Source organism: Chlorocebus sabaeus, chromosome 23, assembly GCF_047675955.1.
Source record: "Chlorocebus sabaeus isolate Y175 chromosome 23, mChlSab1.0.hap1, whole genome shotgun sequence".
NCBI classification, from domain to species: domain Eukaryota; kingdom Metazoa; phylum Chordata; class Mammalia; order Primates; family Cercopithecidae; genus Chlorocebus; species Chlorocebus sabaeus.
The window spans coordinates 82,535,878-82,563,418 of NC_132926.1; positions in this window are offsets into that span (position 1 = coordinate 82,535,878).

Sequence of the window (27,541 nt, forward strand, 5' to 3'; positions counted from 1 at the left end):
GCTCATGGTGAGCCTGAAACGTAGTAAGCAATTTATACATATTGGTCATTCTGAACTCTGGCAGTAGGAGCAGCATGAGAAAAAAATCACAGAAGTAGTAACTTTAAAATGTGCTTAAATTCAAGGGCTACTTTCAATATTGGACATGAAAATCATAGAGAAATTACTAAGGGTTGTCAACCTGGAAATATGGTATAAGTCATATGGTGAAAGACCATAGATGCTAAAATAGGGAGCTTGTTTTCAAGGAATTGAAGTGACAAACTACAAATGTAAGCTATTGGATAAAATAAAGAGGAAAAGCCATGTACTTATTGTAGATGCCTACTAAGAAAATTATAAAGGCCAGTTAGAACAAGAGAGGACCAGTCAAGCTACAGTGAAGGCTTTCATCTTCATCATTTTGCAACTAACTAAAAATAGGGGCCAAGGAGTTGGAAGATTCAGAAGGGACTTGAAGTTTCAAAGCTAACATTACTATGAGAATAAAGACATTTTATGTAATAACACAAACATAATGGGGAGGGGATGCTGGGATTGGTAAGGGAAGACAGAAGGGGCAGAATGCATTCCAAAATTACAGTTCACCTTCTACAATACACCTTTGGCCTCTTTACTCAACCAAAACATTCAAGAAAAGAGAAGCTGATATAGTCTAACAGAATTGTCTCTACACACAGAGACAGTAAAAAATATTGTTAAGTATAGAGAAAATAAAATATAAAATTAAAATGTTCCCTTTTAAGAAGTATCAGATATAGTAATAGAATAATTTTATTGTAGTTTTACTTAATTGAATTTGATTATAAATAGCTATGAAAATAAAATTAACCTACCTAGGTATTATAAATAGGAAATTTTACCACCTTCCTTGTTCTTATCAATGTCAGAGGATTCCAAGAGAATCAGTATAATGAGTATGTGTATTTTGTATGTGTATATGGTTTTCAATCCCTCTTAGAGGAGAAAATACAGAAACTAAATATTTTACTTCATTTCAAATACTGTAATTCAAATCCCTCTTGGTAGCTGGGGGTATACTCTTGAGGTTTTAATTCTTGCAGCTAGTGAGATGTTCCCTTCTGGGCACATTTATTTTAGTCATTTTTCCCTCTACTCTATGCTTTTCACAATAGGTATATCAACCAGGCTTCTTTATTGGAAGATACACAAGCAATTCTAGTTTAAGAAGCATGTTAAGGATACAAGGTATGTGGCAGAATTGAATAGTCAGTGAACAGGTTCAGGAACTGGGTGGGAACAAAGGTGGTGATGGGAGGGTGGTAACTAGGCAGCAGAAAGTACATCCCTAATTCTTACTAAAAAAAGAGTCAGTCTAGGATCCTGCATTGGGCGTCACCACTGAACTCTACTGCTCTGCATACTGCACCATGATCCTAAGTTCTTTTTTAAAATTTGTTTCAATAGTTTTTTGGGGAACAGGTGGTATTTGATTACGTGAATAAGTTCTGTAGTGGCGATTTCTGAGATTTTGGTGCATCATCACCCAAGAAATGTATAAGGTATCCACGAAGTAGTCTTTTATCCCTCCCCACCCCAACCCTTTCCTTTGAGGCCCAAAGTCCACTGTATCATTCTTGTACCTTTCTGTCCTCATAACTTAGCTCCCAATTATGAGTGAGAACATATGATGTTTGGTTTTTCATTCTTGAGTTACTTAGAATAATAGTCTTCAATACCCTCCAGGTTGCTACAAATGCTATTATTTCATTCCTTTTTATAGTTGAATAGTATTTCATGGTATATACATACCACATTTTCTTTATCCACTCATTGATGGACATTTGGGCTGGTCCTATATTTTTGCAATTGCAAATTGTGCTGCCATAAACATGTGTGTGCAACTATATTTTTCATATAATGACTTCTTTACTTCTGGGTAGATACCAAGGAGTGGGATTGCTGGATCAAATGATAGATCTAGTTTTAGTTCATTAAGGAATCTCCACACTGTTTCCCACAGTGGTTGTACCGGTTTACTTTCCCACCAAGTGTAAAAGTGTTCCCTTTTCACCACATCCATGCCAACATCTAATTTTTTTAATTTTTCTATTATGGCCATTCTTGCAGGAGTGAGATGGTACCCCATTGTGGTTTTGATTTGCATTTCCCTGATAATTAGTGACATTGAACATTTTTCCATATGCTTGTTAGCCATTTGTATACCTTCTTTTGAGAATTGCCAATTCACGTCTTTAGCTCACTTCTTGATGAGATCTTTGGGGGGTTTTGTTAATTTGTTTGAGGTCCTTGTAGATTCTGGATATTAGTCCTTTCTCGATGTATAGATTTTGAAGATTTTCTACAACTTTGTGGGTTGTCTGTTAACTCTACTCATTAATTCTTTTGCAGATGTTTTTTAGCTTAATTCAGTCCCATCTATTTACTTTTTTGTTGCATTTGCTTTGAAGTTCTTGGTCCTGAACTCTTTGCCTAAGCCAATGTCTAGAAGGGATTTTCAGAAGTTATCTTTTGAATGTTTATGGTTTCAGGTCTTAGATTTAAGTCTTTGATCCATCTTGAGTTGATTTTGTATATGGTGAGAGATGAGGATCCAGTTTCATTCCTCTACATGTGGCTTGTCAAGTACCCCAGCACCATTTGTTGAATAGCGTGTCCTTTCCCCACTTTATGTTTTGGTTTGCTTTGTTGAAGATCAGTTGGATATAAGTATTTGGCTTTATTTCTGGGTTCTCTATTCTGTTCTATTGGTCTATATGCCTATTTTTACATCAGTACTATATTTTTTTGGTGACTGTAGTACAGTTTGAAGTTGGGTAATGTGATGTCTCTAGATTTGTTCTTTTTGCTTAGTCTCGCTTTGGCTACCTGGGCCCTTTCTTTGGTTCCATATGAATTTTAGGATTGTTTTTTCTAGTTCTGTGAAGAATGATGGTGGTATTTTGAGGGAAACTGCATTAAATTTGTAGATTGCTTTTGGCGTTATGATCATTTTCACAATATTGATTCTACTCATCCATGAGCATGGGATGTGTTTCCATTTTTTTGTGTCACCTATGATTTCTTTCAGCAGTTTTGTAGTTTTCCTTTTAGAGGTCCTTCAATTCCTTAGTTAGGTATAATGAGAGGATGGCACAGCCACAAGAGTATCACCTGTCTCACCTTAGCTGCTGGCAGCAAAAAAGAAGTTTGAGTCCTTTTTGACCAATTGCTTTTATGAGTGGGTTTCTACTGGGCTAGTCTTTATGCTAAAATGTTAGTCCTAGGACTTTCCTTCAATATCTAGGTGAGAATCCACTCCTATCCTAGTTAAAATATATATATGGAAGTTTGTGTGGAAACACAATCCGGAGACAAGTAGGCACATACTGATTACATACTAGATTCTAAAACCCTTGAAGACAATGACCTGGTTTGCCTGTCTTGCCTGGCACTTAGTAGATATTTTGTAATCTCTATTATTACATGTTTGCATGTATGTAGACATAAATGTGCAGATGTAAATATTGACATATAATTTTAATCAACCACACAATTCAGTAATTTCAAATAGAAAAGCTTAGCATGTCATAATTAAATGACAATACACTGCTTGTAGTATCCATAAAGTAACACAAATTAAGTATGGACTAAAGTAACCAAAATAATTCTTTTTTAAATTATACTTTAAGTTCTAGGGTACATGTGCACAACATGCAGATTTGTTACATATGTATATATGTGCCATGTTGGTGTGCTGCACCCATTAACTCGTCATTTACATTAGGTATATCTCCCAAGCCTATCCCTCCCGACTCCTCTCAACCCATGACAGGCCCTGGTGTGTGATGTTCCCCTTCCTGTGTCCAAGTGTTCTCATTGTTCAATTCTCATCTATGAGTGAAAACATGGGGGGTTTGGTTTTTTTGTCTTTGCAATAGTTTTCTGAGAATGATGGATTCCAGCTTCATCCATGTCCCTACAAAGGACATGAACTCATCCTTTTTTATGGCTGCATAGTATTCCATGGTGTATATGTGCCACATTTTCTTAATCCAGTCTATCATTGATGGACACTTGGGTTGGTTCCAAGTCTTTGCTATTGTGAATAGTGCCGCAGTAAACATACATGTGCATGTGTCTTTATAGCAGCATGATTTATAATCCTTTGGGTATATACCCAGTAATGGGATGGCTGGGTCAAATGGTATTTCTAGTTCTAGATCCTTGAGGAATCATTACACTGTCTTCCACAATGGTTGAACTAGTTAACAGTCCCACCAACAGTGTAGAAGGGTTCCTATTTCTCCACATCCTCTCCAGCACCTGTTGTTTCCTGACTTTTTAATCATTGCCGTTCTAACTGGTGTGAGATGGTATCTCATTGTGGTTTTGATTTGCATTTCTCTGATGGCCAGTGATGAGCATCTTTTCATGTGTCTGTTGGCTGCGTAAATGTCTTCTTTTGAGAAGTGTCTGTTCGTATCCTTCACCCACTTTTTGATGGGGTTGCTTGTTTTTTTCTTGTAAATTTGTTTGAGTTCCTTGTAGATTCTGGATATTAGCCTTTTGTCAGATGAGTAGATTGCAAAAATTTTCTCCCATTCTGTAGGTTGCCTGTTCACTCTGATGATAGTTTCTTTTGCTGTGCAGAAGCTCTTTAGTTTAATGAGATCCCATTTGTCAATTTTGGCTTTTGTTGCCATTGCTTTTGGTGTTTTGGACATGAAGTCCTTGCCCACGCCTATGTCCTGAATGGTGTTGCCTAGGTTTTCGCCTGGGGTTTTTATGGTTTTAGGTCTAACATTTAAGTCTTTAATCCATCTTGAATTAATTTTGGTATAAGGTGTAAAGAAGGGATCCAGTTTCAGCTTTCTACATATGGCTAGCCAGTTTTTGCAGCACCATTTATTAAACAGGGAATCCTTTCCCCATTTCTTGTGTTTGTCAGGTTTGTCAAAGATCAGATGGTTGTACATGCATGGCATTATTTCTGAGGACTATGTTCTGTTCCATTGGTCTATATCTCTGTTTTGGTACAGTACCATGTGGTTTTTGGTTACTGTAGCCTTGTAGAATAGTTTGAAGTCAGGTAGCATGATGCCTCCAGCTTTATTCTTTTGGCTTAGGATTGTCTTGGCAATGCGGGCTCTTTTTTGGTTCCATATGAACTTTAAAGTAGTTTTTTCCAATTCGGTGAAGAAAGTCATTTGTAGCTTGATGGGGATGGCATTGAATCTATAAATTACCTTGGGCAGTATGGCCGTTTTCACAATCTTGATTCTTCCTATCGATGAGAATGGAATGTTCTTCCATTTGTTTGTGTCCTCTTTTATTTCATTGAGCAGTGGTTTGTAGTTCTCCTTGAAGAGTTCCTTCACATCCCTTGTAAATTGGATTCCTAGGTATTTTATTCTCTTTGAAGCAATTGTGAATGGGAGTTCCCTCATGATTTGGCTCTCTGTTTGTCTGTTATTGGTGTATAAGAATGCTTGTGATTTTTTGCACATTGATTTTGTATCCTGAGACTTTGCTGAAGTTGCTTATCAGCTTAAGGAGATTTTGGGCTGAGACAATGAAGTTTTCTAAATATACAATCACGTCATCTGCAAACAGGGACAATTTGACTTCTTCTTTTCCTGACTGAATACACTTTATTTCTTTCTCCTGCCTGATTGCCCTAGCCAGAACTTCCAACACTATGTTGAATAGGAGTGGTGAGAGAGGGCATCCCTGTCATGTGCCAGTTTTCGAAGGGAATTTTTCCAGTTTTTGCCCATCAGTATGATATTGGCTGTGGGTTTGTCATAAATAGCTCTTATTATTTTGAGATACGTTCCATCAATACCGAATTTATTGAGCATTTTTAGCATGAAGGGCTGTTGAATTTTGTCAAAAGCCTTTTCTGCATCTATTGAGATAATCATGTGGTTTTTGTCTTTGGTTCTGTTTATATGCTAGATGACGTTTATTGATTTGCGTATGTTCAACCAGCCATGGATCCCAGGGATGAAGCTCACTTGATCATGTTGCATAAGCTTTTTGATGTGCTTCTGGGTTCGGTTTGCCAGTATTTTATTGAGGATTTTTGCATCGATGTTCATCAGAGATACTGATCTAAAATCCTCTTTTGTTGTGTCCCTGCCAGGCTTTGGTATCAGGCTGATGCTGGCCTCATAAGATGAGTTAGGGAGGATTCCCTCTTTTTGTGTTGATTGGAATTGTTTCAGAAGGAATGGTATCAGCTCCTCCTTGTACCTCTGGTAGAATTCAGCTGTGAATCCATGTGGTCCTGGACTTTTTTTGGTTGGTAGGCTATTAATTATTGCCTCAATTTGTGAGCCTATTATTGGTCTATTCAGGGATTCAACTTCTCCAAAGAAGAGTCTGTGAAGTATTACTTACTCTAAAATTCGTTCTGTTCTAAAGTCAAGGTGGTTTACATAACTACCCACCATTGCTGAAAAGAAAGGAAAGATAGTCATTTTCAGGCAGCTGCAACAGGCATTTTTTGAAAAGTGGGCATGGAGAGAACTTTAACTCATTTGGTTGTGGTGTTGCAAGTATATTGGGAGTATTAATAACAGCATTAGTAGAACCAAAGAAATCACAACATTTTCCAATTATACTTTTTACAGCACCTACTTATAACCATACCTAATAATTTTAAGAAAAAAAATAAAGAGATTATAGTCTTTAAAATGTGTAAGCACTGTTTTACATAAAATTATGCTGGTTTATTTATGGTAGGAAATTTTTATAGTCCTTAAGACGGTTTAATTCATTATTGGTCTCCTAAAGTAAGACAAGCTATCTCATTGTTTCCAAATTTAACAGAAGGATTCTGATGTTTTATTGAACAAAGTTTGGGAAATGTTTCTCTGTACTTTGAAGATGAAAGTTTGGGGAACTGCAATGATTCAGAAGTCTATATAATTAACATGTGAACCTTAAAGTAAAATAAATTTTGTATTTCAAAATGAACCATATTGGGATAAATGAATACTTAAAAGAGAATGCTTCAGAATGAGATGATAAAAGGAGAGTCTCCACACTACCCATACAGAATGAGGACCAAGCCACTTCTCTTACAAAGGTCTTTAAGAAAAAGAAATTAAAATAAGGCTAGAAACTTAGTGTACAAAGATCTACATATGAAACGCAGACTGATCTCAGTGTGTTTGTATATGTATTTTTCAATTTAATAAACAGAAAGTGGATGTCTCTATAGTATGTGTTCAGTCATCTTTTTAAAAATATTGAGTTACACCCTCTGGTTTTTGCCTAAGTGACTTGGCCACAAATGGGCATATCAACTAATATTAAAATGACTATGACATATTTTGTCCAGGAGTGTACAAACCAGGTAAGAGCACCAACTATGAAAGGATTCCTGGACGAATCCTTTTCTGTTTGAGTGAATTACATGGCACAGTATGATTTAAATGAAAATAAAAATCATCCAAGTGAATTTTGAGTAATCATAGTGAAAAAAAACAGGATGTCAGGTAAAAAATTTCACTTTTTAACAATAGAGAACATGTTTTTAAACATATATAAATATTATTGCTAACAAGAAAAAAATGGTGAAACCTGAAAATGTCATTTTATGTTATTTTAACACAAAACAAATGCTTATTAGGTTTGTATTTGAATATATTTATTTTTTTTTCCTGTTTATTTATTTATTTTTTTATTTATTTTTTTTTTTAATTTATTTATTATTATTAAACTTCAAGTTGTAGGGTACATGTGCACAACGTGCAGGTTTGCTACATATGTATACTTGTGCCATGTTGGTGTGCTGCACCCATCAACTCGTCATTTACATCAGGTATAACTCCCAATGCAATCCCTCCCCGCTCCCCCCTCCCCATGATAGGCCCCGGTGTGTGATGTTCCCCTTCCCGAGTCCAAGTGATCTCATTGTTCAGTTCCCACCTACGAGTGAGAACATGCGGTGTTTGGTTTTCTGTTCTTGTGATAGTTTGCTAAGAATGATGGTTTCCAGCTGCATCCATGTCCCTACAAAGGACACAAACTCATCCTTTTTTATGGCTGCATAGTATTCCATGGTGTATATGTGCCACATTTTCTTAATCCAATCTGTCACTGATGGACATTTGGGTTGATTCCAAGTCTTTGCTATTGTGAATAGTGCTGCAATAAACATACGTGTGCATGTGTCCTTATAGCAGCATAATTTATAATCCTTTGGGTATATACCCAGTAATGGGATGGCTGGGTCATATGGTACATCTAGTTCTAGATCCTTGAGGAATCGCCATACTGTTTTCCATAATGGTTGAACTAGTTTACAATCCCACCAACAGTGTAAAAGTGTTCCTATTTCTCCACATCCTCTCCAGCACCTGTTGTTTCCTGACTTTTTAATGATCGCCATTCTAACTGGTGTGAGATGGTATCTCATTGTGGTTTTGATTTGCATTTCTCTGATGGCCAGTGATGATGAGCATTTTTTCATGTGTCTGTTGGCTGTATGAATGTCTTCTTTTGAGAAATGTCTGTTCATATCCTTTGCCCACTTTTGGATGGGGTTGTTTGTTTTTTTCTTGTAAATTTGTTTGAGTTCTTTGTAGGTTCTGGATATTAGCCCTCTGTCAGATGAGTAGATTGCAAAAATTTTCTCCCATTCTGTAGGTTGCCTGCTCACTCTGATGGTAGTTTCTTTTGCTGTGCAGAAGCTCTTTAGTTTGATGAGATCCCATTTGTCAATTTTGGCTTTTGTTGCCGTTGCTTTTGGTGTTTTAGACATGAAGTCTTTGCCCATGCCTATGTCCTGAATGGTACTACCTAGGTTTTCCTCTAGGATTTTTATGGTATTAGGTCTAACATTTAAGTCTCTAATCCATCTTGAATTAATTTTCGTATAAGGAGTAAGGAAAGGATCCAGTTTCAGCTTTCCACTTATGGCTAGCCAGTTTTCCCAGCACCATTTATTAAATAGGGAATCCTTTCCCCATTTCTTGTTTCTCTCAGGTTTGTCAAAGATCAGATGGCTGTAGATGTGTGGTATTATTTCTGAGGACTCTGTTCTGTTCCATTGGTCTATATCTCTGTTTTGGTACCAGTACCATGCTGTTTTGGTTACTGTAGCCTTGTAGTATAGTTTGAAGTCAGGTAGCGTGATGCCTCCAGCTTTGTTCTTTTGACTTAGGATTGTCTTGGAGATGCGGGCTCTTTTTTGGTTCCATATGAACTTTAAAGCAGTTTTTTCCAATTCTGTGAAGAAGCTCATTGGTAGCTTGATGGGGATGGCATTGAATCTATAAATTACCTTGGGTAGTATGGCCATTTTCACGATATTGATTCTTCCTATCCATGAGCATGGTATGTTCTTCCATTTGTTTGTGTCCTCTTTGATTTCACTGAGCAGTGGTTTGTAGTTCTCCTTGAAGAGGTCCTTTACATCCCTTGTAAGTTGGATTCCTAGGTATTTTATTCTCTTTGAAGCAATTGTGAATGGAAGTTCATTCCTGATTTGGCTCTCTGTTTGACTGTCACTGGTGTATAAGAATGCTTGTGATTTTTGCACATTAATTTTGTATCCTGAGACTTTGCTGAAGTTGCTGATCAGCTTAAGGAGATTTTGGGCTGAGACAATGGGGTTTTCTAAATATACAATCATGTCGTCTGCAAACAGGGACAATTTGACTTCTTCTTTTCCTAACTGAATCCCCTTGATTTCTTTCTCTTGCCTGATTGCCCTAGCCAGAACTTCCAACACTATGTTGAATAGGAGTGGTGAGAGAGGGCATCCCTGTCTTGTGCCAGTTTTCAAAGGGAATTTTTCCAGTTTTTGCCCATTCAGTATGATATTGGCTGTGGGTTTGTCATAAATAGCTCTTATTATTTTGAGGTACGTTCCATCAATACCGAATTTATTGAGCGTTTTTAGCATGAAGGGCTGTTGAATTTTGTCAAAAGCCTTTTCTGCATCTATTGAGATAATGATGTGGTTCTTGTCTTTGGTTCTGTTTATATGCTGGATTATGTTTATTGATTTGCGAATGTTGAACCAGCCTTGCATCCCAGGGATGAAGCCCACTTGATCATGGTGGATAAGCTTTTTGATGTGCTGCTGAATCCGGTTTGCCAGTATTTTATTGAGGATTTTTGCATCGATGTTCATGAGGGATATTGGTCTAAAATTCTCTTTTTTTGTTGTGTCTCTGCCAGGCTTTGGTATCAGGATGATGTTGGCCTCATAAAATGAGTTAGGGAGGATTCCCTCTTTTTCTATTGATTGGAATAGTTTCAGAAGGAATGGTACCAGCTCCTCCTTGTACCTCTGGTAGAATTCAGCTGTGAATCCATCTGGTCCTGGACTTTTTTTGGTTGGTAGGCTATTAATTATTGCCTCAATTTCAGAGCCTACTATTGGTCTATTCAGGGATTCAACTTCTTCCTGGTTTAGTCTTGGAAGAGTGTAAGTGTCCAGGAAATTATCCATTTCTTCTAGATTTTCCAGTTTATTTGCGTAGAGGTGTTTATAGTATTCTCTGATGGTAGTTTGTATTTCTGTGGGGTCGGTGGTGATATCCCCTTTATCATTTTTAATTGCGTCGATTTGATTCTTCTCTCTTTTCTTCTTTATTAGTCTTGCTAGTGGTCTGTCAATTTTGTTGATCTTTTCAAAAAACCAACTCCTGGATTCATTGATTTTTTGGAGGGTTTTTTGTGTCTCTATCTCCTTCAGTTCTGCTCTGATCTTAGTTATTTCTTTCCTTCTGCTAGCTTTCGAATGTGTTTGCTCTTGCTTCTCTAGTTCTTTTAATTGCGATGTTAGAGTGTCAATTTTAGATCTTTCCTGCTTTCTCTTGTGGGCATTTAGTGCTATAAATTTCCCTCTACACACTGCTTTAAATGTGTCCCAGAGATTCTGGTATGTTGTATCTTTGTTCTCATTGGTTTCAAAGAACATCTTTATTTCTGCCTTCATTTCGTTATGTACCCAGTAGTCATTCAGGAGCAGGTTGTTCAGTTTCCATGTAGTTGAGCGGTTTTGATTGAGTTTCTTAGTCCTGAGTTCTAATTTGATTGCACTGTGGTCTGAGAGACAGTTTGTTATAATTTCTGTTCTTGTACATTTGCTGAGGAGTGCTTTACTTCCAATTACGTGGTCAATTTTGGAGTAAGTACGATGTGGTGCTGAGAAGAATGTATATTCTGTTGATTTGGGGTGGAGAGTTCTATAGATGTCTATTAGGTCTGCTTGCTGCAGAGATGAGTTCAATTCCTGGATATCCTTGTTAACTTTCTGTCTCGTTGATCTGTCTAATGTTGACAGTGGAGTGTTGAAGTCTCCCATTATTATTGTATGGGAGTCTAAGTCTCTTTGTAAGTCTCTAAGGACTTGCTTTATGAATCTGGGTGCTCCTGTATTGGGTGCATATATATTTAGGATAGTTAGCTCTTCCTGTTGAATTGATCCCTTTACCATTATGTAATGGCCTTCTTTGTCTCTTTTGATCTTTGATGGTTTAAAGTCTGTTTTATCAGAGACTAGTATTGCAACCCCCGCTTTTTTGTGTTCTCCATTTGCTTGGTAAATCTTCCTCCATCCCTTTATTTTGAGCCTATGTATGTCTCTGCGTGTGAGATGGGTCTCCTGAATACAGCAGACTGATGGGTCTTGACTCTTTATCCAGTTTGCCAGTCTGTGTCTTTTAATTGGAGCATTTAGTCCATTTACATTTAAGGTTAAGATTGTTCTGTGTGAACTTGATCCTGCCATTATGATATTAACTGGTTATTTTGCTCGTTAGTTGATGCAGTTTCTTCCTAGCCTTGATGGTCTTTACATTTTGGCATGCTTTTGCAATGGCTGGTACCGGTTGTTCCTTTCCATGTTTAGTGCTTCCTTCAGGGTCTCTTGTAAGGCAGGCCTAGTGGTGACAAAATCTCTAAGCATTTGCTTATCTGTAAAGGATTTTATTTCTCCTTCACTTATGAAACTTAGTTTGGCTGGATATAAAATTCTGGGTTTAAAATTCTTTTCTTTAAGAATGTTGAATATTGGCCCCCACTCTCTTCTGGCTTGAAGAGTTTCTGCCGAGAGATCTGCTGTTAGTCTGATGGGCTTCCCTTTGTGGGTAACCCGACCTTTCTCTCTGGCTGCCCTTAAGATTTTTTCCTTCATTTCAACTTTGGTGAATCTGGCAATTATGTGTCTTGGAGTTGCTCTTCTCGAGGAGTATCTTTGTGGCGTTCTCTGTATTTCCTGGATTTGAATGTTGGCCTGCCCTACTAGGTTGGGGAAGTTCTCCTGGATGATATCCTGAAGAGTGTTTTCCAACTTGGTTCCATTTTCCCCCTCACTTTCAGGCACCCCAATCAGACGTAGATTTGGTCTTTTTACATAATCCCATACTTCTTGCAGGCTTTGTTCATTTCTTTTTCTTCTTTTTTCTTTTGGTTTCTCTTCTCGCTTCATTTCATTCATTTGATCCTCCATCGCTGACATTCTTTCTTCCAGTTGATCGAGACGGTTACTGAAGCTTGTGCATTTGTCACGTATTTCTCGTGCCATGGTTTTCGTCTCTTTCATTTCGTTGGTGAGCTTCTCTGCATTAATTACTCTAGCCATCAATTCTTCCACTTTTTTTTCAAGATTTTTAGTTTCTTTGCGCTGGGTACGTAATTCCTCCTTTAGCTCTGAGAAATTTGATGGACTGAAGCCTTCTTCTCTCATCTCGTCGAAGTCATTCTCCGTCCAGCTTTGATCCGTTGCTGGCGATGAGCTGCACTCCTTTGCCGGGGGAGATGCGCTCTTATTTTTTGAATTTCCAGCTTTTCTGCCCTTCGTTTTCCCCATCTTTGTGGTTTTATCTGCCTCTGGTCTTTGATGATGGTGATGTACTGATGGGGTTTTGGTGTAGGTGTCCTTCCTGTTTGATAGCTTTCCTTCTAACAGTCAGGATCCTCAGCTGTAGGTTGTAGCTGTAGGAGATTGCTTGAGGTCCACTCCAGACCCTGTTTGCCTGGGTATCAGCAGCAGAGGCTGCAGAAGATAGAATATTTCTGAACAGCGAGTGTACCTGTCTGATTCTTGCTTTGGAATCTTCCTCTCAGGGGTGTACTCCACCCTGTGAGGTGTGGGGTGTCAGACTGCCCCTAGTGGGGGATGTCTCCCAGTTAGGCTACTCAGGGGTCAGGGACCCACTTGAGCAGGGAGTCTGTCCCTTCTCAGATCTCAACCTCCGTGTTGGGAGATCCACTGCTCTCTTCAAAGCTGTCAGACAGAGTCGTTTGCGTCTGCAGAGCTGCTGCGTTTGTTATTATTTACTGTGCCCTGTCCCCAGAGGTGGAGTCTACAGAGACAGGCAGGTTTCCTTGAGCTGCTGTGAGCTCCACCCAGTTCGAGCTTCCCAGCAGCTTTGTTTACCTACTTAAGCCTCAGCAATGGCGGGCGCCCCTCCCCCAGCCTCACTGCTGCCTTGCCGGTAGATCACAGACTGCTGTGCTAGCAATGAGGGAGGCTCCGTGGGTGTGGGACACTCCCGGCCAGGTGTGGGATATGATCTCCTGGTGTGCCTGTCTGCTTAAAGCGCAGTATTGGGGTGGGAGTTACCCGATTTTCCAGGTGTTGTGTGTCTCAGTTCCCCTGGCTAGGAAAAGGGATTCCCTTCCCCCTTGCGCTTTCCAGGTGAGGCAATGCTTCGCCCTGCTTCAGCTCTCGCTGGTCGGGCTGCAGCAGCTGACCAGCACCGATCGTCTGGCACTCCCCAGTGAGATGAACCCAGTACCTCAGTTGAAAATGCAGAAATCTCCGGTCTTCTGTGTCGCTGGCGCTGGGAGTTGGAGACTGGAGCTGTTCCTATTCGGCCATCTTGCTCCGCCCCCTGAATATATTTATTTTTTCATTTAATTTTTTTTATTTCAATAGTTTTAGGGGACCAAGTGTTCTTTGAGACTGGGCACTGTATCCCAACACTTTGGGAGGCATAGATGGGAGGATCAATTTAGCCCAGGAGTTTGAGACCATCCCTGGCAACATAGCGAGACCCCATCTGTACAAAAAATTTAAAAATTAGGTGGGCCTGGTGACGTGTGCCTGTGTCCCCAGTTACTTGGGAGGCTGTGGTGGGAGGATTGCTTGAGCCTGGGAGGTTGAGGCTGCAGTGGAGCCATGGTCACACCATGGCATGCCAGCCTGTGCAACAGAGTAAGACCCTGTCTCAAGAAAATAAAAAAAAGTGGTTTCTGATTACATGGATGAATTGTATAACGGTGAAGTCTGGGCTTCTATTGTACCTATCAACCAATAGTGTACATTGTACCCAATAGCTAATATTTCATCCCTCACCTCCATTGCATCCTCCTCCTTTCGGAGTTTTCAATGCCCATTTTACCACTCTGTATGCCTCTGCGTACCCACAGCTTAGCTCCTACTTATAAGTGAGAGCATGTGGTATCTGTTTTTTCATTCCTGAGTTACTTCACCCAAGATAGTGGCCTCCAATTCCACCCAAGTTGTAGCAAAAAAACATTATTTCACTCTTTTATATGGTTAAGTAGTGTTTATGGTATATATATGTATACACACACATATATACACATATATAATACACACACATATATATGTTATATACATATACACATATACATATATGTGTCAAAATTTCTTTATTCACTTCAATTGATGGGTACTTCTGTTGATTCCATATTTTGCAATTGTGAATTGTGCAGTCATAAATATGCATATGTAGGTGTATTTTTTATATAATGAGTTATTTTTCTTTGTGTAGATACCCAGAACTGGGATGACTGGATCAAATGGTAGAACTACTTTTAGTTCTTTAAGAAATCTCCATACTACTTTTCAATACTTTATCTCTTTTGTGTGATAATAATTCCAGAAAAGTAGAAGTATGTCTGGTTGAATTACCATGTAGCATACAAAATATATTTTGATCAAGAAAGTTCATGTAATAGACTTTAAAGTTATAAGCATTGTTTCACCATTAAAAACAGCTCATTTATGTTTATTTTGTCTATAGTTCTTATGCCATGGTAAAAAAAAAAAAAAAGAAAAGAAAAGAAAAGAAAAGAAAAGAAAAGAAAAGAAAAGAAAAGAAAAGAAAAGAAAAGAAAAGAAAAGAAAATGAGTGTAGCGATGAAGTTGGGAAAACAATTTTGAATAGCAGCAATATAAGAGAACTTAATAGAGAAAATAAAGTTTAAAATAGCATAAAGAATTTGGTCTTAAGTAGAATAAATAGATGAGGAAAATACGATATAAAGAATTCTTTTATCTGTACTTATTTTTAAAGTTCAACCAATGACTGAACCCACAGGGCTTTTATCTGTGGAAAGCATGATTGCAAATATAGTCATTTATATAACCACAGAGGATGAAAGATATGAAAGGAAAATTAAATTTTCAATGAGGCAATTGCCAACCAGTTTGCTATTCAAAATAGACTGAACTAGCAGATGCACAAAATATTTTTTATTTCATTTTTGACCTTCAGAAGTCATACTATTTGTTGATAAGACAGCACGTAGGAAATTGAACAATACCAGTAATAATCACTATAAATCAAAGTTTATGAATATGAAATGCCAGACTTATTGATTTTGCTGAACATATAATCATTTTATTTGTTTTTGAAAAATTCACAATACATTTTTAGACAGACAATAAAATATTAGAAAGACTCATTTTAATCGAGATATAAATTTGATATCTTTAGAAAGAAAATAACATTAAAATTCTTATTCTATTGAAATGCCTTGTTTTTGTGCCTCTGAGAATCTTAGAAACCTAAGGTATTATTCCAAGTTTAAGTAAATTCTATGATATAACATCTAGAACTTCTTAATTTTATGCAACACTATACTGACAGAACATTTAAAATGTTATTTAACAAACACATTATAGATATAATTATCTGTGCCAGTTCTTTGATTTTTGATAGTTGTAACTCATTTTATATTTACCACAACTCTGTAAGAAAGATACTACAATTACTCCCAATTTATAGACGAAGAAAATTAGACACACAGAGTTTACATAACTTTCCCACAGACAAACAGCTAGCAGGTAGCAATCTTGAGAACTGATACAGGCAATTCGGTTCCAGCCTGTTTTGTTGGTTTTTTTTTTTTTTTTTTAATTATACTTTAAGTTCTAGGGTACATGTGCACAAAGTGCAGGTTTGTTACATATGTATACATGTGCCATGTTGGTGTGCTGCACCCATTAATTCGTCATTTACATTAGGTATATCTCCTAATGCTATACCTCCCCCCTCCTCCCTCCCCACAATAGGACCTGGTGTGTGATGTTCCCCTTCCTGTATCCAAGTGTTCTCATTGTTCAGTTCCCACCTATTAAAAACAGCCTTCTCCCCGGATGTTTTTAATCATTATGCTTTGGGTTTTGCAATGCTAAGAGTAAATTTATAATCCACTTATGATTTTAGAGTTTTGAAATAAATTTAATCAAACATATTTCCATAAGATAACTCACTTGTTTAAAATATATCAGTTTTAAATTAAGAAATTATTTATTAAATATTAAAATCTATTTGAGAGTTAACATTGTATTTCCAAGCAGTCCTAAGTAGCATGTTAAAATATTGTATGTGATTTGGAAACTTGGATTCATATCAATATATTCCCAATTTAGGGAAGTCTAAACCACATATATAATGAACAAATTTAATCAAATGTGTATCACCATAAGAATCATTTTCCAATTTATAAATGGGAATGTTAAAAAATATAATCTATACAGATCAGACTATGTCCATGAGACAATAATTATATGATTGAAAATATTTTTTCAAATTAATCCATGAATCGGCTAATATATTTTTTTTTTATACTTTAAATTTTGGTGTACATGTGCAGAACGTGCAGGTTTGTTACCTAGGTATACACGTGCCGTGGTGGTTTGCTGCACCCATCGACCCGTCATCTACATTAGGTATTTCTCCTGATGCTAACCCTCCCCTAGGCCCCCAGCTCCCCAACAGGCCCTGGTGTGTGATGTTCCCCTCTTTGTGTCCATATGTTCTCATTGTTCAACTCCCACTTATGATGAATGAGAACATGAAGTGTTTGGTTTTCTATTCTTGTGTTAGTTTGCTGAGAATGATGGTTTCCAACTTCTTCCATGTCCCTGCAAAGGACATGAACTCATCCTTTTTTGTGGGTGCATCGTATTCCATGGTGTATGTGTGCCACATTTTCTTTATCCAGTCTATCATGAATGGGCATTTGGGTTGGTTCCAAGTCTTTGCTATTGTGAACAATGCCGCAATAAACATACATGTGCATGTGCCTTTATGATAGAATGATTTATAATCCTTTGGGTATACACCTAGTGATGGGGTTGCTTCATCAAATGGTATTCCTAGTTCTAGAGCCTTATATTAACATCAAATATATGATTCAAGTTTGGATAATTCAAATGAAATATGTGTGGTCTGATGCCTATAAGAATAGGTATTTTTATTTCATCAGCTTTCATTCTTCTTCAGACAATCATTGGCATCTGCATGGAATATGTTAACAGTCCCCGTAAGTGAAGGACCTCTCCCTTCATCACTCCATGGTGCCTCTGTCCTACATTGTCCTCCAGTGGGCAGCTGCAGAGATATAAGCTGGCCTAAGAGAGATGAAGTTAATCTGTGGAGGATATGACATCAAGCCAGGGTTACTTGAAATGGAACTGACTGTTCAGGTCATAACTAAAAATGATGGAGAAGATCAGCCTTAAACCAGAAAACAAAATTTTGGAGTGAGCCAGATCAGTAAGGTAAAAAAAAAAAAAAAAAAAAAAAAAAGATATAAATCCAGAGAGCCAGAAGCACATTTTGTAAAAATAGGAAGTACATGAACACTATGGGCAGTCTAAGAACTCATCTTCCTAATGTTCCTTTTGAATATGTCTGCTGAGCTTGCAGCGGTTTAACATGATGAATTGCTTACAAATCCACAATTGGATCCTCCTTCCAACCAGGGGTGAGATCAAGGTTCTTTGAGGATTTTTCTGGGTGAATTTGCTTTTTGTGAGGCATGCTTATGAACACAGGCGTGGGTAGTACTTACTGAGTACAGGTGTTTCCAGGCTGTGTTGACCCACACCATCAAATATTGTAAAATGCTATAACTGGCTTGGCAGCTCAGAAAATGGGAACAGAGTTGAAAAAATGATCTGGTTCTTCTTTCCCAATAATCCCGACACGTTAGAAGATATAGGCACAGATTAAAATACTGCAAGTTGTGTTCAAGATAGACCATAGAACACATGGTAAAAGTGAATGGGTTTAAGTAAGAAAGGAAAAGAGCTAGAGAAAGACTAGACAGAGAGCAGAGGGGCACTGTAGTTAAGCAGCAATACAATGTTTATATTAAAATTTATGAATCAGAAGATATACCCATTTTGGTGCAGATAACACAGAGAACATAGAATTTATATTGTTTTGGCAGTATATTATGAATGGTCCAATCAGATGTCAAAAATATAAGATTTATGTATTAAAAAGATACTTATTCACTTGAAATTTGCCTCTTTTAAGTCTCTTGTCATCTGGATTTCCAATTTCTGTCTGTCTTTGAGTCAAAGTTTTCCTCATGCTAACTCTCATTATTAGAGTTTTCAATTTTGTTGCTCAAGCTGAACACCCCTTCAAATCCTACCCTAAATTTGTTAATTTTATCTGTTGATTCATTTATTCAAATATATTTATGAAATGTTGATTTTGATAGGTACTGTGAGTGGTGCTGGAGATTTATGTCCTCACCATTCATATTTCCACTGTTTTAATTCATTACCTCATAATTTTTCAGCTAAATCTAAGCAGTAGCAGCTGTGTTCTGCCTGATTCTAATTATGGCCTTTTCAATCTTGTCTCTTTATTATTCCTAGAGTGATCTTTGTAATACACAAACCTGATTATGTCAAGTCCCTAACATATTCAAACTCTGTAGCATGACACAGAAGACCCATCGTGATATAGTCTCTGCTTACTGCTGCAGTCTCATCTTTTGCTACTCCTCAATTACCTCCACCTTCATCTCCTGAGCTACTTGCATCCCAAAAATATGAACTTCTCTTTCTCCACACTAAGCTTCAGCTCACCCTGTCTTCTTTCATTTCTGCATCCCTATACATCATCCTTTGTGTTTTAGGATTCATTTCAGAAGACATCTCCTTTAGGAAGCCTTCTCTAACCAAATACTCTCAAAAAGGCTGGTTTAGAAACTCCTTCAATGGGTTTTAATAAACACCTGTGCACACCTTTATCCTAAAGGCTTTTACACAGTATAATTACTATCTGTTTATCTATTGCATCCCACACATTAACTAAACCACAAAATTTAGGTAGCAGAGAATGTATCTTGTTTGTGCTTGCCATATATATGTATCTCAAAAGTTCTGATGAAAGAATTCCTAGAAGAATATTTTATTTGGATAAATATTAAACATCTGAAAAACTTGACAGGCTGAAAATTATATCTGAAAAAAAACTGAAAAGCAACAGACACAGCTGCTTCTCTAGGCATAACATGAATGTGACAGCAAGTTCCAGTTGGAAAAGAAGTAATTACAGGAAACTTCAGTCCACGGCACCTTGTTTTCTTATAGTTAATGACAACAAACTGACTAATGTGGGCAAAAGTCAGCATTCAGAAGTAGAAAGATGGAAAACCAGTTAGGAAAGTCCCCACAATGAAGCCCTGACTGAAAATCATGAGTAACTGCATCTAATAAAACAAGAGGACTGTGCCTAAAGAAATAGATAGGGCTGAATAGAAAGCCCTATGGAAAAGTTATATATGAAAAAGACAAGTTTAAAAAAAAGTGGGAAAAAGAGTATTATGATATCAATAATTTGCTCTAAAATACTTCAACATAGACTCTCTCTCAATCTGTATGTGTGTGTGTGTATGTGTGTGTGTGTGTGTGTCCACAGCCCTAATTCATATTTAAGGGACATTTAGTAAACATAATTGGAAATACATACTCCAAGGGTATGTATGCCTCTAGAGACAGCTTTAACAAGTTATGTAACTAGCATTATGATAATAAAAATTGTATTTACCAATACAATTTGTCTTTCCAATTACCAATAAAATTTGTCTTTCAAAATTTGTTGATTGACTAGAAAAAAAGATAAATGGTTCTAAAAAAGGAAGTGACTGGTATGTTTCTTCTCTTGAATAAATAATGTATAAAATCTAGTAAGTGTATACACATATATATGTGTATTTGCTTTCCTATTTAGCTGTTTAATTTAATCAGTTACATATTGCTATGGACTCATATATAGTTATTTTATAATCTGGGTTATAATACATTACTATATCATTATTTTGTTGCCCAAATTGTTCAGACTTTGACCTTTGGAAGCTCTTTCATTTGTCACCTGCGTCTCCTTGACATAACCCATTGTTTTGTTTTATGAGCACTTCCTTTTTTTATGACTCTAAAAATTGCTCCAGGCTCATCTTGTGTATTTCCTGCCCCAGTACTAGAATTAGTCATTTCTCTAAGGTACACTGGTTCCTTTAATTGGAGAATACATTAAAAGCCAAGATGTGATTATTAACTGTTTTCATTGCTATTAAAGTGTCATTGCTTCCAGCTCTTATGAGCAGACAGAACCAGGAAATAAATGTACATAATTTCTGTAAACAGACATGTCTATAATTATTTATGTATCTATCACCATTATCTATATTAACTTAAAACATTAGCTCATACTGATACCACTAATGCTAACTCAATACCACAGGGGTCATTCTACCCTTCCCTATTGCTAATTTGAAATTTCCTACTCCGACAGTGAGAAACATAGTTTCCCTTATTTACATTTATTTTATCCTTGATTTTTAAGTGCACTAATATCCATACACGGATACAGAGGATTGTTTGCTATCTGAGTATGCACAGCGAAATCCTATTGCTAAAACAATGTTACATTTCCTTTAGATCTTCGTGACATGTGCTATTGAAGCACCAAAAGGACAGAGTATCAGAAGTCATCCAGATCACAAAAGTTATATAATTGTTCATGTTTGCTTGCCAGTTAGTAGCAGAACACATGTCAGAGTTTCGTCAAGGTGACAACAGTCGCCTTCCCCAATTGTATTATTGGAAACTCGTCATATTTACCCAAGAAGAGTCTAACAGTTGTGCATGTCCAAATTGTTTGTCAGTTTTCAGTATAACATACAATCAAGAAGAAATATAAAATTCAGCCTGGGTTTGCAAATATATCACTAGTATCAAAGATGATTTCTGAATAAACTTAGATTTATATTTAATAATAAGGTCAGATGAAGGATTTTTTTTTTAGTTTACTTTGAGCATGGAAGAAGACTGGACTTGTCCATATATTTCTTCATTCCAGAGCATTGACCAGCAATGGCTATCACAATAAGAATGAATAACATTGTGATATCTCTCCTCTCCTATTTTGCTTCTGTCTTTATCGAAGAGAATACTCTTCAGATGAGCTGGGGCTGGCGGCTCACTTCTGTAATCCCAGTCCTTTGGGAGGCCAAGGCGGGTGTATCACATGAGGTCAGCAATTTGAGACCAGCCTGGCCAACATGATGAAATCTCATCTCTAATAAAAATACAAAAATCAGCCAGGCGCTGTGGCGGGTGCCTGTAATCCTAGCTGCTTGGGAAGCTGAGGCAGGAGAATTGCTTGAACTCGGAAGGCGGAGGTGACTGTGAGCCAGTATTGCGCCACTGCACTCCAGCCTGTCTCAAAAAGAGAGAGAGAGAAAGAGAGAGAGAGAGAGAGAGAATACTTTTCAGATATGAAAGAATATGCTAAACTTAGTTAAGAACAAATTAAAGGACAAGATGGTAAAGAGAAACTAAAGTGTAAACCTAAGTTTTACCAATGAGATTAGATCTCTTAGTCTAAATTAACTACACTCTGGAGTAGTAAGTCAAACTTTAGAGATCTCAGAACTACCAACATCAATATTGGTGCAATAGTAAAAATGTGCTTTCAAGATGTTTAATATAAATGTAGACTGAATGTGTTGTTTTTTGTTTGAATCCAAAACAAACAGGTAAGGATGTGTGGAAGTTATAACATCACATATTCTATGTCAATGTAAAAGAAAACTTTCTAATCATATTGGATGTTCAAAAATGTAAAGAGATGCTGATAAGATAGTGAAAAACGTATCCTTATAATTGTTCCACTACTTGTGAGATGAGAGATAATTGTGGAGAAAGCACCCTTCATCTGGTTGGGATTAGATGGTCTCTAAGCAGACCTCTGGCTTTGAGATACTATCTTCCCTTCAAAACTAGGCCTGGATATTACAAAATCATGTTTAATTCTACCGCTAATAGGCTAATAAGCTGTTATGTTCCTCTTCTGTAGCTTTTATTTTAACTCTTCTGGCTATAGCTCTTTAAATAATAAATTTGAAAAATTCTGTATATATCTTTAGAAAACATAAGTGGCTCAGAGTAGGTGCTAATTCATCATGTTTGAAGTTGAGCATTCTTTTTAGAAAAGTTCTCTCTTAGTGATGTTTTTATTTAGAATTTAAAGCATGTGTTGGTGTTAATAAGTTCTTAGAAGTAAAGGTATAATGAAACAAGAATACTAAAAATGGGGGCAAATGGCCTCTAACTGTACTTTTTATCATCATCATCATTACTATTATTGTTTTATAGGTAGGGTCTTGCTGTATGGAGACAATGCAGCTCTAGCTCACTGTAACCTCAAACTCCTGGGCGCGAGTGATCCTCCACCTTAGCCTCCTGAATAGCTAGGATTACAGGCAAGAACTTCCATGATTGGCTAACATTCTTATTTTTAATTTTGTAGATATGATGCCCTAACTGGTCTTGAACTCCTGGACTCAGCCCTCCTGTCTGTGCCTCCCAGAGTGCTGTGATTACAGACGTGGGCCACCACCACCATGCCTGGCTGGGCCCCTAACTGTAATAGAGCCCCTAACTTAGCTAACAGGTCACTAAGTTTAATAATTAAAATGACATATACATTATTTAATTCAATGAAAAGTATGAATTAGATAGCTGGAATTATTTATTGCCTATACCTATATTAGTATGATATTCAGAAAATGAAAAATTCAGTTAAAAGAATTACAATATATCTGATTTGAGATTAAAAAAGAAAATGTTTAAATATACATATATATTAGAAATGAACTGATAAGACCCTGCCAAAAAAGAAAACTCATATTTAAATAAAACATATACATAGAAACTTTAAAATAATAGTGCGCTTTTCCCTCTGAAATGAGAGTCACCTACTTAAATCTGTAGGTTTAAATACATGGGATCATGATTTTTGAATATGGTAGGAAGTTAAAATTGCATTGCATTTATTCATTTAGTAAATATTTGTTTCATTCCTATTCAGTATAAGATATTGATACTGTATTAGTTATTGAAAATTGAAAGAAAAGAAGAGTCCCTGCCCCTTTAAAGCTTATGTTCTGCAGAAAAAAAAAAAAAAAAAAAAAAAACAGCTATTAAACATTTAATTACTTAACTTTTCACTTCATCATTAACAAATTTATCCAAGATAATATTGAGATTGTTACCAAGGGAAATATCTTGAGACCAAAGAGAGAAGGTAGCAAGAGTCGTTTGTGGAAATGATCGCTGAGAGGAACTTATAAGCCTAAGAAGGAATTAGTCAGGGAAAAGTAGGCAGAAGATGCTTAAAAGAAGAGGATAAAACATGGAGAGAGATCCTGAAATATGAAGGATCATGTGCATTTATGAGACTTAAAATGGTTCATGTTCCTGGGTTGCATAAATGGGGGACAAAGGGACAGTCCTGTTTAATGACCTCGGGATTAGGCAGAGACTAGAGCAGGAATAGCAGCACAATCATATCCTTCCATCTAAAGTTCAACAAGTATAGCTCTTCCAAAGTTTTTGCTATAATAATATTTGAATAAAATATGTGCAGTTATAATTTCTTGATTCCTTTTTTGTTTCCATCATGTTTATTAATCGTCCAAATCACAGGTGGTGGTGTATGTGTGTTTTTCAAATCTCATGTAAAGAGTTTTGAACTACATTGAAAGTGAGATACAATGAACTTGAATACAATAAATGAACATCAATAGCCTTTCTATTATATTCCTAATTTTACAGCATAGTAAGTTACTTGCAAATAAATGCAAAAACAATATATTCTTCTGAAACAATGTCAAAAGGTTAAAAATAAAATCTAGCATATGCAATCAACTGCAGTTTGAATAAATAACATTCTAATATTAAGCATGTGATGTAATTTGGAAGAAGGAGACAAGGAATGTATTGCATAGTACTGAGACAGAATAAATATATTTCTATGTGAATTTTCTTCAAAATTTTAGAGATGATCTTCCAACTATGAAAATAAAACATTTTTATTCAATACAGGTATTAAAAATGAATTTTACACTTTTTTTTGAATAAACGGTTGAGTCTAGAAAGAACAATTATCTTCTAATAAATTTGTATTGTACAATTTAATAATTATTCATGTTTTTACCTCTCTTTTCCCCTTGCTGTTCACCTGTTGAGAATTAAATTGTTTATATATGCCATTATATAAGAATAAGAGAGGAAAATAAGCAAACAAACCAAAAATCCTACCTGAAATAAATGTCTTGTTTTGGTCTCTATTCTCAAGGAAACTATTGATTAAAGAGACTTGGAAATGAATAATGGTAAATAGAAAAAATAATTTCTAGCCGAAAGGGTCCAAAGGTTATCTAGTACAAATTCCCTCCTCTTAAAAATAAGAAAACTGAGACTCAGGGAGGTTAAATGATTTATTCAAGGTTCTCTAACTAGTTATAGCAGTTGATTGATTTCTGGTTTTCTGGTTTCCAGCTCTTCCCAATACACACTGCCCATAATTTGACTTTGCCATGTTATTCTTTTCCCATATAATAAATAAGTGGCAGCATATGGCTGTCCAAACTGCAATAATATTTGAAATAAAATTCATCCAAGATCCTTGTTTATAAGTCATCAACTTTAAAAGAATCAATTAAAGTTATGAAATAATGTGATTCTTCAAAAATAAAGCCAGCAAATCAATAGACCAAGATGTAAATGTAAAGAATCTTAACTCTACTTTCATTTATTCTTTATGTACTCCTTCAAATGGACAACCTTGGTGTTAAAAGTAAATGAATTTTATATCCAAGGGTGTCAGTAAATATGCGGGGATATGGGTTTGGCAGGTCTTGGCTAGTTGTCTATCAAAAAAGTCAGTAAACATATTGGTATAACCTAATTGTCCTGTAAATGGACACAGTTTTGTATTCATTTACTAAATGTATCCATTAAGAGAAATTAAACAATACAACTCATGGGGCAGTGGGGGGATAGAAACAGGGGCAGTGAGTTCTAGAAGTTCTAAAATTATCTTCTTGAACCCTGTGAGGATGGATTCATTTTATTTTTCTATAAGTCAAATAGACCTGTGAAGAGGTAGATTAAAGACAGATGAAATGAAAGGAAAAGTATTCCTAAATCATTGATTTATAAAACTGTCTTTTAGCACTGAGTAAGAAATTTCTTTAGCTTCCGCTACACTTATTCAACTTGAAATGTTTGACAAAGTAAAGGGGTTTCACTTTAATTGGCTTAATAAAATTGTTAACAATATTTATCAAAACAGCAAATTTCATAGAGGCCATTTTCAAAAAGAAAAGCTTGGTTTGGTTGAGCTATGACATCAAAAATGAATGAAGGAAAAAATAGAACTCATTTATAATTTTTCTCATGAAATATGTGTACTGTTATTTCCAGGCACCTTTCTACTATAAACTTCTCTCTTATAATTTTATCTCTGACCCTAGGCAAGAACCTCTGGTTCTTGTACTTGCAATGACAAAGAGAAGCAGCTCTGTTTCAGTCTATCTATAGCCCAAGAAAAGGTTTAGCTATTCCCAGACTATTAACTTTTTGCTTGGCTTTTGAAATGATGAAAAGTTCATTGAATTCTATATATTATCTAGTTCCTGACTATTGCACTTTGATTTGTAGTGCTCTCTGAATTCTGTGTCCTTCTTAGATTTGCATGGTTTACTAAAATACCGATTCCTAAAACATACATATGTGTGTAGATATATACATGTGTGTGCATATACATGTGTATTTACATATGTGTGTGTGTATATATATAGAGAGATAGGGTCTTGTTATGTTGCCCAAGCCGGAGTGCACTGGCTATTCACAGATGCAATAATAGCATATTATAACCTTGAGCTCCTGGGCTTAAAGAATCCTTCTGTCTAAGCCTCTTGAGGAGGTGGGACTACAGGTGCACACCACTGTATCTGGCTCCAACCCAATATTTTAGTTTGCTTTATTTATCCTGGTTTTGTATTCTTCTTCTGCCTCTGAGATCTATCTCTACTTACAGGGCCTGTGTATGCAGAAGTTCTCTTGACATAAGAATTTAACATAATAATCAACAAAATTTAAACGTTTGGTCACAGTTCTTTTATAGATAAAATACTCATCATGTACATTTTCAAGATCTTGTGGATTGCTATTTTAAATGTAATGAATTATTCATAGTTAATCCAAATCAAATAATATTTCAATGCTCATGTGAACAGTTTGAGTAATTTGGAGCCAATCAAACTTATCTTAAATGTCAAAAGTTTTGGAGACCATACTATTGTTTAATGTTAATTGTAGGGTAAAAAAAGAAAGAGAGGCCGGGCACAGTGGCTGACCCCTGTAATCCCAGTACTTTGGGAGGCTGAGGTGGGCAGATTGCCTGAGCTCAGGAGTTCAAGACCAGCCTGGGCAATATGGTGAAACCCTATCTGTACTAAAATACAAAAAATTAACCAGGTGTGGCGACATGTGCCTGTAATCCCAGCTAATCGGGAGGCTGAAGCAGGAGAATTGCTTGAACCCAGGAGGCAGAGGTTACAGTGAGCTGAAATTGTGCCACTGCACTCCACCTGGGTGACAGATGATATGGTTTGACTGTGTCCCCACCCAAATCTCACCTTGAATTGTGATATTATCCGTATGTCTAGAGTGGGGCCAGGTGGCGATAACTGAATCATAGGGGCAGTTTCCCCCATACTGTACTCGTGGTAGTGAATAAGTTTCACAAGATCTAATGGTTTTACAAATGTGAGTTCACCTCCACAAATTATCCTGCCTGCAACCATGTAAGACATGACTTTGCTCCTAATTTGTCTTCCACCATGATTGTAATGCCTCCCCAGTCATGTGGAACTGTTAGTCAATTAAACTTCTTTTCTTTATAAATTACCCAGTCTTGGGTATATCTTTACAGTAAACTGATACCAAGAGTGGGGTGCTGCTGTAAAGATACCCGTAAATGTGGAAGTGTCTTGGAACTGGGTAACAGACAAATGTTGGCACAGTTGGGAGGGCTTAGAAGATAAGAAAATGTGTGAAAGTTTGGAACTTCCTAAAGACTTGTTGAATGGCTTTGACCAAAATTCTGATAGCTATGTGGACAATAAGGTCAAGGCTGAGGTGGTCTCAGATGGAGATGAAAAACTTGTTGGGAACTGGACTGGTGGCATTTTGCCC